General features: G+C 51.3%; 1 protein-coding gene across 2 annotated transcripts in view; it reads left to right on the forward strand.

Moving 5' to 3' along the window:
• The window catches only part of ankrd11 (ankyrin repeat domain 11), a 90,074-nt gene that overhangs the window by 17,725 nt on the left and 55,249 nt on the right, over window positions 1-17,100 (forward strand). Inside the window, exon 2 of one of the 2 annotated variants that reach the window (XM_027007337.3) lies at window positions 3,981-4,101. The exons of the other annotated variant lie outside the window; for it this stretch is intronic. The gene's annotated coding sequence lies outside the window, so the exon portion shown is untranslated. The remainder of the gene's footprint in view (window positions 1-3,980; window positions 4,102-17,100) is intronic. 2 annotated transcript variants of the gene reach the window in all.

A 17,100-nucleotide genomic window follows, 5' to 3' on the forward strand; every position in this document is an offset into this window, starting at 1 on the left:
ATTTGTCTCGCTCTGTCTCCCTATATGTCCACCTCCTTCTCTTGTGCTCTCTGTCTGTCTTCTGTGTCTTTCAGTCATTTCCCTCACTGCTTCTTGTTGGAACAGCCTGGCATATTAAACCCTCATCGTTTGCGTATGTCTGAGTGCATGCTCACCATGCTGTGCAGCTGTCATCAGCAGTGCGTTTGAATTTGGGGGGAAAACCAGCCCTGCACCTTTTTCAGGCCAGACACAGAGCTGCCCTTATGTGGTTATGAGCAAGATCAAGGTTGGGGTTAAAACCATTACTGACCCGATTGGCACGTAGACGGGAAATTCAGGATGAGTGGGTTTGGGGCGTATGTATCTCAAAAAGGCCTTCAACACAAGCTATTCTTGTGTAACAAGAATCCCTGCTGCAGCTGCCTAAGAAGACTCACAGTTTGGTTTTAAGATGACTGTTTTTTTTGTTCGAGTTAGATGGGCAAATGCCTCATTTTGGAAGTATTCTTTCTCCTCATCCGTCAGTCCTTATCTCGTGTTTCAGTCTGAAATGTGCTGTGAGTTGTTTCGTGCACCAGCGATTTCCTCATGTGTTGTTGTTTTTAATCTCTGTTGTTGAGTCAAACCTAATTAGTCAGAATGGCAGTGTTTGAGATGAGCCCAGGTGAGGCTTTAGCAGCGGCCTGTGGGAGCTCTCCGAGGGCTTCCATCTCTGCCCGCGTGGGATGGGAGCTGCTCCGCTTAGCTCCACACTTCAGCTGAGAGAGACGTGAATGGAAAGGGGAGAGGGTGAGTTCCACTGACTCACTGTTTATTTATTTTTGTTTTCCTTCTCCAAACTTTTAAAAATTGTCATGTGTCCACATTACAGATGTTGTATACTTGAACCATCCAGGATCTTGGCAGTTTTTACAAACGATATTTAAATTTTCTTCCTCAAAAACCAATTTCCTCAAACTCTCTCTCTCCCTCCCTCTGTCTCCTTCTTCCCTCGCTCTCCCTCTCCCTCCCTCCTTCTCTCTCCCCTCCCCCTGTCTCTCGGAGTGCTGTGATGTGGTGTAATGATATAACGTGCCGGCTAAGGCCCGAAGACTCACGGCTGCCTCTTCCGGGGCTACACCCCCCGCAAGTCTCCCACCCCGTACATGCCTTTACACTTAGTCTAAATAGCATCCTTATCTGGGGGCGTTGAGAGGTTTTTTGCCGTGCCCGGCCGCGCCGGTTCTCTGTAGACGTTTGTAGTCGGGTGGCCAGGATGTGGGCAGCGGGAGCAGCCCCCCTGACGGGCCCCAGTGCCACCTCATCCCCCTCTGCAGAAGAGAATTGTGAAAGCATCCTCTTTGGCAGGGAAAATAAACAGGCCTTTGACTCGTAATTCAGGGTGCCATGGCGCTCCTCCTCGGGCCCAGAGTTTCCCTTTTAAGGTCAGTGGTGCATGCACCATGTACAGGCAGGGAGAGATTAAAGGACTGGTTCTACTTCTCCCCGCGCAGCCGGCGCTCGCGGACAGCAAAGATTTCTAGTTCGCTCTTATCTTGGAAGGGGTCCGGCTGTTCCAGCTGTTCCCCGACTGGGTTTTGTACCAGCCACTTTAACCATGTGTATAAATAAAGGCATGAATTCATTACAAATTTGTTCTGTAATAATAATAACTTTATTTTAATTTGTTTCTTTTTATCACCTGGGAGATTACATGGAAAGGCTTGTGACGCACTTGTGAGCGCTTTCTGAGAAAGTGAGAGGTGTGTCTGAGATGATTAGCTGTGACCCTGCCCTCTGTGCTGCTAAAGGTCAGCTCTGCTCATCTGGGATGTAATCAAAGCTTAATATGTTAGCAGCCACACCAGGTCTTCTGTACATGCGAGTGTACGTTTGTACGTATGGTTGCTCAGCTGTCCCAGAGCCACCCGCGGCCCCCTCGGAGGTAACATTGCCCGGGGGGGCCTTGACCTGGTCCCATTTTTAGAGTAGGACCACCGTCCTTCTTTGCTTTCCACCATATAACACACTCAGCTTTTTTTTTTGTCTGCGTCTTGAGTACCGCGCTGTGGCCAGGCATTGCTGCTGGTGTTGACATGGAAACAAAAGTTTTAGTTTGTGTCGCTCCAACTGGCAACTCTGAAAGTTGATGATATATCAGCGTTGTTGATATATTAGACAGGACGGTCCATGGTAAAGCTCATGCCCTTGTGCGGGCTGGCCTACATGCCACGGTGTGTACTAGATCACTGATATTCTAGTCTACACTCATCATATCTGATTTTAACACAGGTGTGCAGCCAGACTCTTCTAAGAGTTAAGAGAACGTGTAACAAAAAAGGACACTCTCTCTCTCACACACACACACACACACACACACAAATCAGCATATTTCATCAGTAAAGTAAAATAAAAACCATGGGCCTGCTCATGTGGGCTGCTATACATATTCTTGGTTGCTCTGTCTGAGAGTGGTACTGATTTAAACCGCTCGTTAGTATGACTGCAGTGACGTGCCTCTGTGTGCGTGCCTACGTGTCCCTTCTGGTGATATTTTGAAGGACTCTGTTATGTAAGTAAATTAACAAAAATACAGGAGATGTGACCAACAAACTTTGATTTTCATTACAGGGGTTCAGCCCTCTTCTATAGCAGCCTGGCTCTTCTCAGCCTTCTGTACATGTTACCATAGCCAGCTACCTTCAACTGGTGACTACAGGTGACATTGTGACATACTCAAGTGAAAGGTTTTCAAGGTTACCCTGCAATGGCGATCTCACCATGATTCAGCGAAGTCGGCCAACTCTAATAAATCTTAGAAAGGAAAACGTTACGTACGTAGTTTCTGTAAGGTGAACTAGGAGAGGCGTGCCTGGCTAACAGCTAGCCGCACGCAGCATACACACTACTTTTGTTTTGTCAAATGTATTTGTAACTGTACTCCATTTTGAAGACTGCTGATATGTGTTTTGGAATTCCAATGATTTCTTAAGGTGACATTGTCTTGTGGGGGGTATGCAGAAGGGAGACCTGCTTCATGCACTGTGTACCACTGGATTTCATCAGGATTGTTCAGTAATGGACATCCAAGTTTCGCATTCCCATGGTTCAAATCTGTAATATCTGGCTTATCTTCTGAATATGACGTTCTGTATTCACAGCTAGACCATTTTGGATATGGCTTGCTATGCCGTCTGTGTGGGGTCTGGGGAATTTTTTTTGCAGCAAGATTGCAGCCCCCTCTCCCGAGCACCGTGCGAAGGGGAGTGGCAGCTCTTAGCCGAGTCTGCGCTGGTGATCCTGGGAGCAGCTCCTCCCAGGCCTGCCCTTAATCTGCCCTCGCCGGCCTGCTGCAGAAACCTCCGGAAGTTTGATGTTGCATTTAGCACTGGAGAAGGCCTCGCTGTCTGTGCACTCAAACACTTTCCTCTTTCTTGAATGTGGATGCAGCTGCAGGGGTTCTGAAACAGCACTTTAGATGTTTTTACTTCTTGCACTGGTTCTGTTAGTTTAACTGTGTGTTTCACTGTTTGTCCTGCTTTCACCATTTTGCCTCTGAGGCCAGTTAGGTCAGAACTACAGTCCTGTTAGGCAGTGTGTTTCACTGTTTGTCCTGCTTTCACCATTTTGCCTCTGAGGCCAGTTAGGTCAGAACTACAGTCCTGTTAGGCAGTACTGTGCCATAATAAAACATGACTCTGAAAGTGTCGGAGGAAGAGCCATGAACCACTTCCCGTTTGTCCTTTGTACCACGGTTGCCGCCATCAACACGCAGTTGTTGGCATCTGTTGATGCTCTCCAGCGCCCGACAGAACCGGGCCAGAATTGGCCCTCCCACCCCGGAGGCTGCAGTGGCTCTCCCTGCCGGGCTAGGACAAGCCGGGCCTGGCAGCAGAAGAAACCACAGGGGGAAGAGGGGTCCTTGGACGCCACGTCCCATTAGGAATGTCAGAGCGTTGCATCCGGGGTACTAACCTTTCTCTTTTTCTTTCTTGTTTTTATTTTTTAATATGTTGCAGGGTTCCTTGGATTTTACAGCCACATCCCACCCCCCCTCCCCCCCTTTTCTTTTCTTTCCTCCTCCCCCTCCCCTCCCCCCTGGATTTTAACCTTTCATCTCTGAAGACAGCCATGGAATCGGTAAATATGAACCTCCTCCTTTAGTGAACACTGGCATGCTGGTTGAGTTGGGTTTGTGCTCTGTGCTGGGTCCTATCTCTGTGGTGGAAGAGCAGTGATGGTGTTCAGCCCGTGGTTGGTTTAGTATTAAAACCTGTTCTCGCTGACTCCGGTACCGCATGTCTGAAATCCTGTTTACCAGAATCATTAGAAAAACCTGCTTAAGATGGTGCTTTTGGGGCCTTGTGAATGAGTTACATTTGCCCCCTCCAGCTTGATTTCTATGGCTAAAAGATGTGCACGCGTGTGTGTGCGCACATATGTGTGCTAGACTGAGCACTAGTTCTAACAGGCAAGTCTGAAGGGCTGGAATGTGTGTTAAGAGCAGGGCTTAGTGCGTGCCCAGGCCCTGCCTGTCTCTGCTGGGGGTTTTCTTTTTTTGTTTTTTAGGTTTTTATTTATTTTTACCTGGTGTGTTGTGCATGGATGTTGGTTGGTTGGTTGGCGTGTGTGCATACTCGTGAGTGTTTGCGCACTCATGCACACAAGTGGGGGGGTGGGGCGGTGGTATGGGAAAATGTTTGTAAAAATGGGTTGCGCTAGCTGAGAGCTGTTTTTGACAGAGAGCATCCATCCAGTGTTTGGTTCATGCCATTGCTTGGCCTTCATCAGTAGCCAATGTGATCTCAGGCTTAACACACAAGCATGTGCAACACAGACACACATCTATACACTCCTGCTCCTCTTCCCAAGGCACACACACACACTGCCTCACATTACTCTGATCTTCTGCCCATTTTGGTTTGTGTAGCTCGTGTGTGTGTGTGTGTGTGTGTGTGTGTGTGTGTGTGTGTGTGTTCTTTGAACATGTACCTCAATTCCAGTGTTTTTGGGTTGTGTTGGTTTCCTCCTGTTGGTCTGTGCTCTATTTGAGTTAATGCATTGCAGGCATCTTTGTGGAATTAGCCTGCTTGGTTTCTTGATTTAATTTTTTATGCTTTTTTCCACATTTGATACAATATATCTCACCCTGAAGTTCTCCTCTGCAGCCTGTGTGACCCTAGCTCTGTGCGGCAGTGTGTCTCCCTGAGCCGAGCTCTGTGCAGCAAGCCACAGAGTGAGCAGCCCTTCCTCATTCCCACATGGCCCATTTATTATTGACAAAAATGTATTGTGTATTGAACAGTCCCTTTATGAATATAGTGTGTGATGTTTTACTTGCGTTGAGTTAGTTAACATCTGTTCTGTTCTCTGGATGTTGCTTTGGCAGTTCCTCCAGAACATGGCTGGCTCTGTAGAAAAATGAAGAAGGTATTTTGAGGCGATTTAGAAATTTTATACCAGTAAGGTGTGCTATCTCTCTCTCTCTCTCTCTCTCTCTCTCTCTCTCTCTCCTTCCTCCCACCAGTCTCTCTCCCCCCCCCCACATCAACACTTCCCTCAGTCTTCCCTGTGTGTTCTCACCTTGGGTGCTGCAGCTCGAGGAAGCTGGTGCTGTTTACCTCCAAAATCAGACCATATCTGCTTACCATCAGTGGAAACCAAGGAAACTGATCACAAAGCTCCTGAATGCATGTGTGCGCGTGCACATGTGCTTGTCCCCCCTCCCCTTCATGTGCTGCCAGTCACATGGTTTCCAGGCACCCAGTACAGTAAATCAGAATCAGATTTTATTTTTAACCGCTCTGAATCCTACACTGTGTTGATGGGTAGCAGAGGCGTCTGCACATGCTTCCTCCACCCTCTCTTCCCAACCACCCCCCAGCCCCCTCCCCCTTGAAGCCTGAGCGCAGCCTACACCCAGACACTTATTATTTGCAGTGTTATCTGTAGTCATAGATGAAAGGAAGCCCTCTCCTGTGATCGCCCGCCCTGCACTGCGTTGCCTCTGCTCATTACAAGCATGTCCATCCCCCGTCTCTCCCACCCAGCCCTGTCCTAAACAGGGCCTGTCCCTCAACAGGATTAGCCTGCACTACTTCGAGTAAGGAAGTTGGCCCTGCCAGTCATATTGCATAAGACTTATTGCTCGGCTTGAGACAACTGTAGTGGCTTTGTTCCCCCCCCCCCCCCCCCCCCCCCCGCCACCGCCGCCGCTCTGCCCATCCCCCACTCCTGGCAGGCCACATGCTAATGCTCGTTTGAAAGAGTCTGTGTGCTCCACATAGGCCTGGCTCTGTGGCGTGTGAGCGAGCGCGAGCAGGAAAAAAAAAAACTCATCATTAGCCCGCAAAATGGCATCTCGCTCACGTCTCAGGCACGGGAGCGCCAGCCCGGAAGAGCCCAGCGGAAAAGAGTGAGCGGGAACGTTCCGCCTGCCAGATTCTGTCATGCGGGCCGTGCGAAGGACTGGAGACTGGAGGAGGAATGTATATCTTTTGGCCCTGGAGCGTCTTGTCGATCTAAAATATAGGTGCTATGTTGGTGTGAGCAGATAGTGTGCTGAGGTTCAGTGTGTCTGTATTGTTTTGATATCTGGACTTGACCCGGAGCTGGTGCAGATAGGCTGGCTAATTAGCCCTTGGTATGGAAGGCCACAGACTCCTGGAAGAACAGAATCCATGGTTGTATTCCACTAGAACTTGGAAGCGAGTTGCAGAGGGGACATGTTGATTCTTAGTGCAGAACTGCCAAACATGTTCATTTTGCTTCAGCATCACCAATACTTAAATAATTAATTGAATTATTATATCTAAATGAAGTCCATTGGCTATTTTCAGACAGAGAAAGGAAGCGATGGTGCAGAGAGAGACCCATGTCTGTTTGTTATGGTGCTTACATAAGTGTGGTAGAACAGGAGTCTCTGTGCATAATCCAGGTGAATCATAGACTAAGGGGGACGCTCACCAGAGGGACCTTTTTGGAGCTGACCCTGCTGCTGTAGTCAGACACTTGAAAGTCGTTAAAGACTTGGCACCCGAGAATCTGCTCTTAAGATCATTATCCTGAAGAATGATGTCACTGTACTATTCATCACTGTGGCAGCTGACTGGCCGCGATACAACTCTCTTCCTCCAGCAACATTCCCGCAGTCACCTTTGTCCGGCAAATATCAGCACGCCTGACGTGGACTGTGTGGTTTTGAGGGGAGTTTCAAAGGCGTCAGAATGGGGGGGTAGCGGGGGGGTGGCTTTAGAGCGGTCCTCCAGCCTGAGTGCTCTCGTCCTCGCCGATAAAAATAAAATAAATTTGGGGGCCGCCTAAAAAGAAGCCATTTCCTCTCCAACCAAGTGGAGTTCAGTTTCAGCTTTTAACTGCGACCCCGAATGGGCATCTTTTTTCTTTTTTTCTCTTTCTTACTTTTTGTTCCCCACCCCTCCTTGCAGCCAAAGTACACAATGTATCCGTTAGTGAAGAGAAAGTACAACTCTCATCTACAGGAATGTGCTGTCGAGAAGCTCGAGCTCCTTCTCACGCTGGGATACAAGCTCCTGGTCAGGCGGCGCCGCCAAGTCCACCGTTTTTCCTTATTCCCCCTTCCTCCTCCTCCTCCTCCTCCTCCTCTTCGTCCTTCCACACGTGGGAAGGGCTGGACAGGCATGCAGCCATGACCTCTCCAGGACCACAGTGACCACGGCGACGTACAGCCAGCACTGCCGGAGAGCTCGCAGAAGGTTACGGGGTTTGTGGGCACCGTCTGCGAGCTGGCTGCCCGAGCTCTACATGTGGATAGAAGACTTTCCTTTCTCTTTCTGTCTATTTTCTCCTTTCACTTTTATTAAGACGTCTGCCAAATTTTTTCCCTCCCCCCTCCTTCGTGTCTGTCTAAATTTGGATCCCACCTTTCGAGATTTGTTCTGTTAATGCGTGGTGAGTCACGGCTGCTCGGGGCTGAGCACACGTTTGCTCGGTCAGGTCTGCACCACCAGCGAGGGGTCCTTCGTGTGCTTCCTGCCATGGATGGCCCTCCCTGCAGCCCCGCGCTGGCCGTTGCCACCACGCCACTGGGTCGTTAGCTAGTGTCACACTTAAAATCAGCCGTCTTCGGATTTACTGGCTAGATGGATTTGTGGTTAGGGCACTGGAACAAACGACTGACTTGGAAGGAGCCCACCCGTGGCGTCCACCGGAGGCCATGCCGTGCGCTCGCTGGCCCGCCGTGTTTAGCTTTCTGGCATACCCATGAAAGGACACGCAGAGCTTTGCAGACACTGTATTGTTTTTTGCTAAAGCTGTCTCACCTCGACCTGCAAGCAGTAATTGGGTTCTTTGTGAATGCAGTGTGTTTTTATCTCTTCCTTGACAATTGAGCGGAAGGGGTTCTTCTGCCTCTGCTGATACGGGCTGCTGTGTGAGACGTCAAACGCTGGCACTGCGTTCCAAAGACAAAAACAAAACCAGGAACAGCAGCACCCTGGAACAGCATGTTTGACGACGATGATAAAAATCCACAGCTGATAAATCCGCCCCATTTGTAACTTTTTGCCACTTTATCATCGTCATCATCATCATGTTGGGAATGTGCTGATCCTGGGTCAGTGGAGGCATGGATCCTCTTGCTCACGTGGATGTGACTCAGACACTCTATATGCTAATGAAGGTCAGTGGAGAGCAGGGCTGTGTTGCAGATATGTTGTGGCTCTGCGGAGGTGGGAGGGGGCTGACTGCAGCCAGCTGCGAGTGTGCGCGTGCGCGTGCACATGCTCGCACGTGTGCATGCGTGTGTGTGAGCATGTGCAGATCTGAGGCCCACATAGCTCCCTCCCCCGCGTCTTTTCATTCCTGTGTGACGTTTGGGTTTTTCCCCTTGCTCTTTCCACTCTCACTTTCACTCACGCGCTCTCCCTCTCCCTCTCTCTCTCTCCCCCATGCCCCTTGCACCATCTCCCTCCTCTCCTTCTCTGTCCCCTGTCTTTCCTGGCTGTGTCTGGATCACGATGACCGTGCTGTTTTCAGTGTTGGAGCTGAGATGGCGAACCCAGCGTTTGATCACAGGGCCTGAAATAAAGCTGAAACACCCTGACCTTTCCCCCTTCCCATGCATGCCCGACTCTGGCACTCTCTATGTAAATAAGGCTGTCAGTGATAATGGCCTTAGTTAAGGTGACAAGGTGTTGTACTGTACTCAATTATGTGATCTTGCCGCTTATCTGAGAGCTTAGATAGTAGCAGGGCCTATTTTGGGGAGATGCTTATTAAGGGTTGAAAGAGATGAGTGCTCCTTCCCGTGTCTCCGGTTTCTGACCATAATGGCCGTAATAATGGACCCTGTTTTTGATTGTTTGTGTCAGCGGGGCTCTGGTTTCAGGAAACTGTGCACTTAACATTTTTTCCAGTAATCTGAAATCCCATGAAAGGGGGTGTGAGCCCTGTTCGCCAGGCCTGTAACATGAGGGGCCTAGCCCACCAGCAAAGCTAACCCGCCACAGCCTGTTTCAGCTCAGCTACCTCCCACTCCGCCAAATGCGCACATACGCATACGCACACGCACACACACCACCTCCAGCCAGCACGCTGTGACCTTGGTGTCGGGTGTCTGTTGCCTGGTAGCAAGCCAATAGCACCCCCGGGATGGCGCGTCCTTCTCTGCGACCCCGCAGCGGGTTCGCATGCCACTTGCTCCCCTTATCGGTGCCGGCTCTCTGCTCTCTGTGACAATCCATTGGGGAAAATCGCAGCTGAGTTCAAGCAAGGTGAGCTGTCTCCAGCCTCATCTTGCCCACTGTGTAAACAGTGCCTGCTGTGATGCGGAGCAGACTGGGGCTCCGTGTCGTCTTCCGGCCGCCACAGAGACGGCTCGAACCCCTGCGCAGACCTTTCTGCTGACCTTTGATTAGCTGCAAGTATCGGGGGAGAGTTAAATGAACCTCGTCTTTCTCATTTTCTGGCTAATGGATGAAATAAGGGTTGTTTACACCGCGTTTTGACCGGCGCGTGCTCTGGCCGAGCTGTTGGGGAAAGTTCAGCTGGAGTCACTGTGATAAATGTGTTGGAAGCGCCGTCTGGCCTGACTAACCGGTTCAGGGACCTAAATTAGCCAGACAGATCAGATCTATCGCTGATCACTCAGGCCGTTTGTTTTGTCGGGCCAGGATGCTGCCAGCTTCCCTTAATTATATATGCCTGGGCTTTTTTATGTCAGCTCTTCTAGGCGCAAGTGAAATCATATTGTTTTGCTAGCAGTAGATTGGGAGCCTGTGATGGTAGTTACCAAAGAAACATCAATCCCGCTTGATATTTTTTGCTTGATCCATTTAGTAGGTGTGTGATTCCTTTTAGAAATTATTTATACTTAAAATACAAGTTACAAATGTGGTCTGTGTAGTCTCTCGTTGGCCCTGTGAGGTCTGTTCACTCCCAGTATTTTTCATATCCAGTTGTCCTCTGGTCCTTTTAACTGGATACTGAAAACACTACATCATACTTCAAAACATTTTCTTTTGCATGTGTGTGTGCGCGCGCGCGCATGTGTTGAAGCTTGACTGGAGCCATAAAAAGATGGCTGTCTTTTGTCATGTCTCCGTAGCGAGCCAGGCTGAGCTGCGCTCAGGAGGAGGACCATGATCCAGGTGTTCCTCCGTTACTGAGCTCCGAGTGCCAGCAGCCGCTGCATCTGGTCCTTTTCTGTGCCCTCGCTCCAGCTCTCAGCCCCCATGCCGCCCCCAGCTTTGAGAACCTGCAGCTGGCCGGCTAGATCCGCCGCAGAATGCGCCTGGGCTTGTGTGCTTCACAGAACTCCTGCTTGGAATTGTGGTTGTTTTTTCTTTCCTTTTTTTTTCCGACAACACCTCCTCACCTGTCTCTGCCCTCGCTCACTCCTGCTATTTGCCTTCTGTTGTCTTTTGCTTTTTCAAACGTACCTCTGAAGAGTGAGAAATACCGGATACGTGTATGCCGTCGTTCAGCTTGTGAGGCCCAGCTTCCCCAGCCCGCTCGCTAGAAGAGCACCCGGGACATTTGACATAGAGACCTTGAGAAAAGCCCTTGATCATTTTGGCCGTGGCGTATTGGTCAGCTGCAGAGAGGGGAAAGAGAGAGAGGTAGAGGTAGAGAGAGTGTCACAGTGGCGCTCTGTGTGTCCGTTTTCTCGGCCAGAGCCAAGCTGGGGCCAGCAGCCAGCCAGGAGAACAGACGAGGCAGCAGATGGGACCTCCTCAGACTTAACCCTTCCCACGCCACACATGCCCCATCTGTCTAGTCAAGCAGGCTCAGGCCACCATCATCTTCGTCCTCCTCCTCCTCCTCTGTGTTGTCTTAGCATCCACCCTGACTCTCTAGGAGCGCGCAGGGGCCTCTGATTAACTACAAGCCGTCATGGGGGACATATGGTCACCCCTCCAAGAGGTGACCACCTCTTCCCCTTCTTCCCCAACCCTTCTTATTTACTTCCTTCTCTCTTGCGTACAGTGTTAGGAAACTGAGTTAAAAACGGATCTGAGTTGCACCATCTCTGTGTGTTGACATGCCTCACCCCTGTGATAGCAGCTAGCAGGAAACCATTTGGGTCAGATGACTGTGTATAAAAGATGCCGCCTGGCAGTTCACACAAACAGGGCAGTTAAGGCCTGTCACTGGTGAACACCTCTTAGACGCACGTGACGTAGGCCTTTCTCGTGAACTGTTTATGGCTGGAATAGTGAGACTATTGTCTGAACTCTTTCCTGGGTGTGGGTTTACCAAGCTGCTGGTTAAACACAGATCAATCTTCAATGTGCAAACTTTATGGATGGCTCCCTATCTGCTCATAGCTACAACTCTTGTAAAGAAAGCCTTTGGGAGGACCAGTGGTGGGGAGTGACCTGATGCAGCGTGGGGATCAGTGGAGACACGAAAGTGTGAGATTCCTCAGAAACAGCCAGGATCAGAGAACCGTCTACTTCTGCACTTTTTGGTAAGGGTGCGCCACTTCATACGCCATAATTCTGTTGGCACTTCATAGCCAGTGTGTTGTCGTTTTGCTGGGGCCCAAACTCACACGGGGCCCTCATTTCGCTTTCTATTTAGCAACTGGAAATCCCCATCTGCCATATTGTGGAGCGCTGAACATGGCTTTTCAGGGCGCTGGCTGTCCAGGCTGCTGCTCCCTAGGCCTCCCCTTTCAGACCCACCTTTTGTGCTTTACCCTTTCTTGTTTGGTCTTGCCCCCCAACCCCAGCCCCTCCCCCCACGAGCCTCTGAAGAATAAGAGAAAGTTATGTCATCCGCCTTCACAAACAATGGCAGGCAACATTCCCCTCTCCTTTTCTTGAACCCCACTCACCCCCTTGGCCCAGTCCAGCACAGGCAAGCCTCAAGGAGAAGGGCTGAGGAGTTGGGGGGAGGGGGGTGAGCTCCCAGCTCTTTTCAGCCTTCTCTCATTGTGAAGGGCTGGCCTCTCTTTGTGGCTATGAAAGAGAGCACTGTGCGCTCTGGGCTCCAACAGCCTGACCTTTGTCCAAAAAGGAGATCCAGGGGTTTGGCCAGTGTCATGTTGCCACCCCCCCCACCCCCCCCAGCAACTCTCCCCTTCAACATTCCACTCGCTTTCATTTTAATTTCACTTCAGCCTTTCAGGATAAAAGTGCCCCCCCCCCCCATGACCTCTGGCCAGGGTGAGTTGACCTCTGAGCGATGACCTCCTTTTCTCCGTTCGTCTTCTCTGGTGGCGATCAGTACCACTGGCGCTCATGTGGAACCCAGCCACAGCAACAGCGGTTGCCCTGCCGCTGATGACATCATCATTTGTGTGACTGATGCCCCTCTCTATTCCTGGAGCGTGGAAAGAGCTGGAACCAGAGCCAAAATGGCTGACCCTTTCCAGGAGCAGTGGCTTGGGGAGGCTTGGAACGGCCTCGGATCGCAGCCTTTCTTTTTCTCCTTCTCTTTTGTGTGGTTTACTTTGCAGATTAAGCTGTCTGCTTCTCTACAGTGGAAGCTGCCAGCCTTGGACAGGATTTGCTCTCCTTGTCACCAGTTGTTGTTTGACTTGGACTTGGTGTATAAAAGATCTGGCTGGCGAATGAGAAACTTGACCAGCTACACTCGTGTCTTTATATTTTTGTTCCAAGGAAAGTGCTCTGTGGGTTTCTGTGAACATCGCCGTTGAGCCACGACTGCGCGTGGAAGCGCAGATCTGGGGTTGAGTGCAGGCAGGCTTCACTTTTCACACATGCGATTTTCTCAGGCTTGCTCCAACCGCAGTGCATATGCAAATGTTGCCGGTGTTTACTGCTCAGCTGGTGCCGTTTCGGCCCCGTGACTGTGAGTGCAGTTCACCTGTTAGGAAGGCACCACTGTTATTTTCAGTTGCAGACTCTTCCTGTTCACAGGACTGTGCCGTGCTCTGAACTGCCAAGAAAGCCCCTGATCTGTTAGCATTGAGCTCAGTGCTCATGCTGCGATACGCTGTGGAAAACTAGTCATATTGCATTTTCAAAACGTATTGGTTTGTTAAAGGAGAAGGAGAGAATGTCAGTTGGAGCATATGTGCTGAACGTAAAGGCGGCAGACTGGAAAACAGCCACCAACGTTAAACAGGGTGGCGTCCTAAAACACGAAGCCACGGGCATGAGCTGTGAGGTCTGCAGGCCCAGAGAGCCTGGCTCCAAGCACACGTGTTTGTGTGGGTGTCTGCGTGGGCGTGTGTGCATATGAGAGTTTCCATTGAGAAAGCACTAATGGTGTATCTGAGTCTCCCCCTCTCTCTTTCCCTCTCCCCAGGGTGGGAGCATTATCCTTCCCGACTGTAAGAACTCCATTATTTACCGAGCGCTGAGCCCATCCTAAGACAATGTTCCATTAGATTGCATTAGCCAGATTTATAGCTCTTTCTCTCTTGATGTCTGTCTGTTTCTGTCCATCTTCCTCGTTCACCGTCTTCCTCGCACCCCTGTTAGTGGCCCTGCGGCATAATGAAGCCGTATAAGGCAGACACAGAGTCTCTGCTGTCCTGGGGGAAGGGGCCGAGACAGCTGTGGGTGTGGGACGTGCTCACGAGACCTGCCGTTGGTGGTGGTTGGATAAGGAGAGGGGTGTATGAACGTTTTTGCCGTCTCCGGCCGTCCTCCGTGAGCACACCAAGTATGGAAGCCCAGGGGGTCATCTACCACCCGCAGGCACCGGGACGGCCGCCGCGGGCCGGCTGGCGTGGAGAAGGTACCAGGAAAACGGGTCTGGACACATACTGGAACGTTTCAGCTGGCTGCCTCCAGCTCTAAATCGCTCCTCTAAATAAAGTGCACGCTGTTCTCTCAGCCTCTTTTTCTTTCCGTTCCTCTACTGGCTCGTTGAGCGCCAGCCCTGTTCATTTTCTGTGACCTGCTCCCATATTGGTATAGCTTCTTGTCCACTATTGGTTGATTTCTTGCCTATGCCCCTCCCCCATCTCCGTGGCTCTTGCAAGCACCGTCTCGGCTCCAGTGAAGGGGCAGCGTAAGCTGGGCTCGCCCTAAGAGAGAGCCACCATCTCCATGACTGTCACCGCTACTCTAGCTAGTACTCTAACTGTAGCTAGTGGCTCTAGCTGGACTGCAACGCAGTTCCGAGGAGTTTAGCAGACCCTGCTGTCCTTTAGCACATGGTGCATAGAGCAGGGTTTGTTTGTTTTTGTGGGAGGGGATAGAATAGAAAGTGGGAATGAGATGAAGGGAGAAGGGAAGGAGTGAGATAATGAGACATGCTTATCATGTCTATGCTCCTAGAGTACATCTGTCTTCAGTGTGGAGGCGGGGTGTGAGGCAGGCAGGGAGGCGGGCAGGCCGAGGCTCCTCAGGATCTGCGTATGGCTGCTGGTAAGGGCATGTCGTCCCCTGCCATAATGCCTGGTCTAAACGTGCTGCTCAGGACCCAGCGGGCTCAGCGCGTGTGGCGGCAGGCAGTCGGGGATGGAGGGGCCTGTCAGCAGTGTGGGCAGCGCTCTCGGCTCCCAGACCCCCGCAGCTCCGAAGGCTGCCCCACGCCTGGAGCTTTGGAGCTGGGCAGGCGGCAGAGGGGAGGGGGCGAGCGGCGGTACTGCACGACTGCGGGAAAAGGCCAACAGCAGGTCTCGTTCCACCAAGAAAGGCCAGTGAAAGTGCTAACAGTGCTAGCCTTTGTGCTGCGCGAGCCGTGTTGGCAGCTAATGTGGAAGTGTCCCTTTCGGGCTGGGGAGGGATGCACATCCCCAGTCTTTCAGTAATACCTACTGCAATTTAAGTGCTGTTGGGTTCCTAAGCTCCGTGGGCGATGCATATTTAGTTTCTGTGTGGTAAAGGTTAAAAGGGCTGATTTTGTGCGTGTGTGCGTCTGTGCGCTGTGAGCGGGTGAGCGAGTTCGCACACAGCTAGGCTTGCAGAGCCTGTTTGTTATCCTAACCCTTCACAATGAACTTCGCGCTCTCCTCGCTTTCTCTTCCCGCCTCTCCAGTCGCCGCCTGTGTTCCCCCCCGTCGCCAGGGTGACGAGGCCAGGCCTGTGCCAGGCTGCCTGTGCGTGTGGTCTGCTCTCTCCTTATCCGCAGTAAACGGACCCCGTCGCCCGGCTCCCAACTCTGCCTCCGCCGGGCCGGCAGCCGAAGCGGTGGCCATTGTGTCTTCCTCCTCCTTCCTCTGTGGCTATTTTGAACACCACTGTTTTTACAGAGTACAGCGCAGAGTATTTATATAGGCGAATCTCTTCTCAGTGAAGATACAACTCTCTCCTCCTCCCTCCCCCCATCTCTCTCTCTCTCTCTCTCTCTCTCTCTCGCTCTCTCTCTCTCTCTCTCTCTCTCTCTCTGGAGCTGTTTACAGTAATAGGCCCAGGTTTTCTCAGCCCTCCTGCTTCCCCTTACGGGGCTAGCCATTTGCAGTTACCTTGGCAACGGCCTAGTGGACTGCACGGTTAGTGCGAGAGGCACAAGAGCAAGCAGCGGTGCACTGTGAGATTGGGGGAGCAGGTGATAGCAGGAGGGGTGAGCTGGATCTGCTGATCACCTGCCCCTGCTGACACACGCACGCGCGCGCATGTGTGCGTTTGCAGAAGTAGCGCTCCTCTCTCCTGAGCTTGGCCCAGATAATCTGCTCAGGCTCCCAGTCAAATGCGTCTGCACCTGTTCCCCAGCCCTGTCTCCCAATCCCACTGACTAATACATCACAGCGAGGGAAGTGCCAACACATGGTCTGTGCGATTGGGTGGGGGCGCGGCAAGGGGCTGGGCCAAAGAAGGAATGCTAGTCTTCAAAGTTCTCATCGGGCATTCGGCTCACGGCGCACGCAGGCGCTGGTTTGCAAGGGCGTAGAGAGGAGTTGCCTGACAGGAAGGATGAAGAGAGAAGGTCGACTTGAAAACGCCAGCACGCCACCGTGGAAAAGCGCAGCAGCTTCTGAGCTTGTGCTCGGATTCGAGTTTCATGTGTCTTTGCTTGGATTGGTGGAGAGCTTTGTGTTTTTGTGTTTAAGCACCAGGGATTGGTGTATATATGGCATCTGTCAGGTACTGATATTTCCTGCATCTTAGCACAAATGTGGGTGAGGACTCAATTAGTTCAGCAGCCTTGCTGTGAAAATAAACACTGCAAACAAGTGTGTCAGCATGTCAACTGATTTCTAGCCTGGTCTGAATAATCAGCTGTAAATATCAGTGATTCTGAGTGCTCAGCCACCCCTCAGTGCCATGGGTTCCTCTGTTCAGGTTGGCGTGTGCTTCTCTGTGGAGCTGGGCTGGGCAGTATCCGGGACTGAAGTGCCCACTCAGTCCACGTCCACCTTTCCCAGGCTACTCCCAGCCAGAGCATCATGCAGCGCCTTCCGCCGAGGTTTTCCCATCGGCGATTGTTGCCCAGAGACCCACCGTCTTGGAAAATCTGCATCTGTTGCAGCTTGGTTCACAAAAGGCTGATGGGTAATTGGAAAGTCGATGTAATTGGGTCAGCAGGCTTTGGAAGACTTTTAGGCTGCAGAGCAGAAGCCAAGAGAAGGAGCAGAACTTGATGGAACCCCCACAGTGTGAGAGACCTATGTAGTAATGTAATCACAGGTTAACCTTGCAGTAGCCGTGCTCATGTGCCATTCTCACCAAGACGGAGGAAGAGAATGGTGCCCTGGGTTTGCCTGTTCATGGAGGCAGGCGCAGCACAGCCTTGCGA

The sequence above is a fragment of the Electrophorus electricus genome, chromosome 23, assembly GCF_041902795.1.
Source record: "Electrophorus electricus isolate QZ-2024a chromosome 23, ASM4190279v1, whole genome shotgun sequence".
Classification (NCBI taxonomy): Eukaryota; Metazoa; Chordata; class Actinopteri; order Gymnotiformes; family Gymnotidae; genus Electrophorus; species Electrophorus electricus.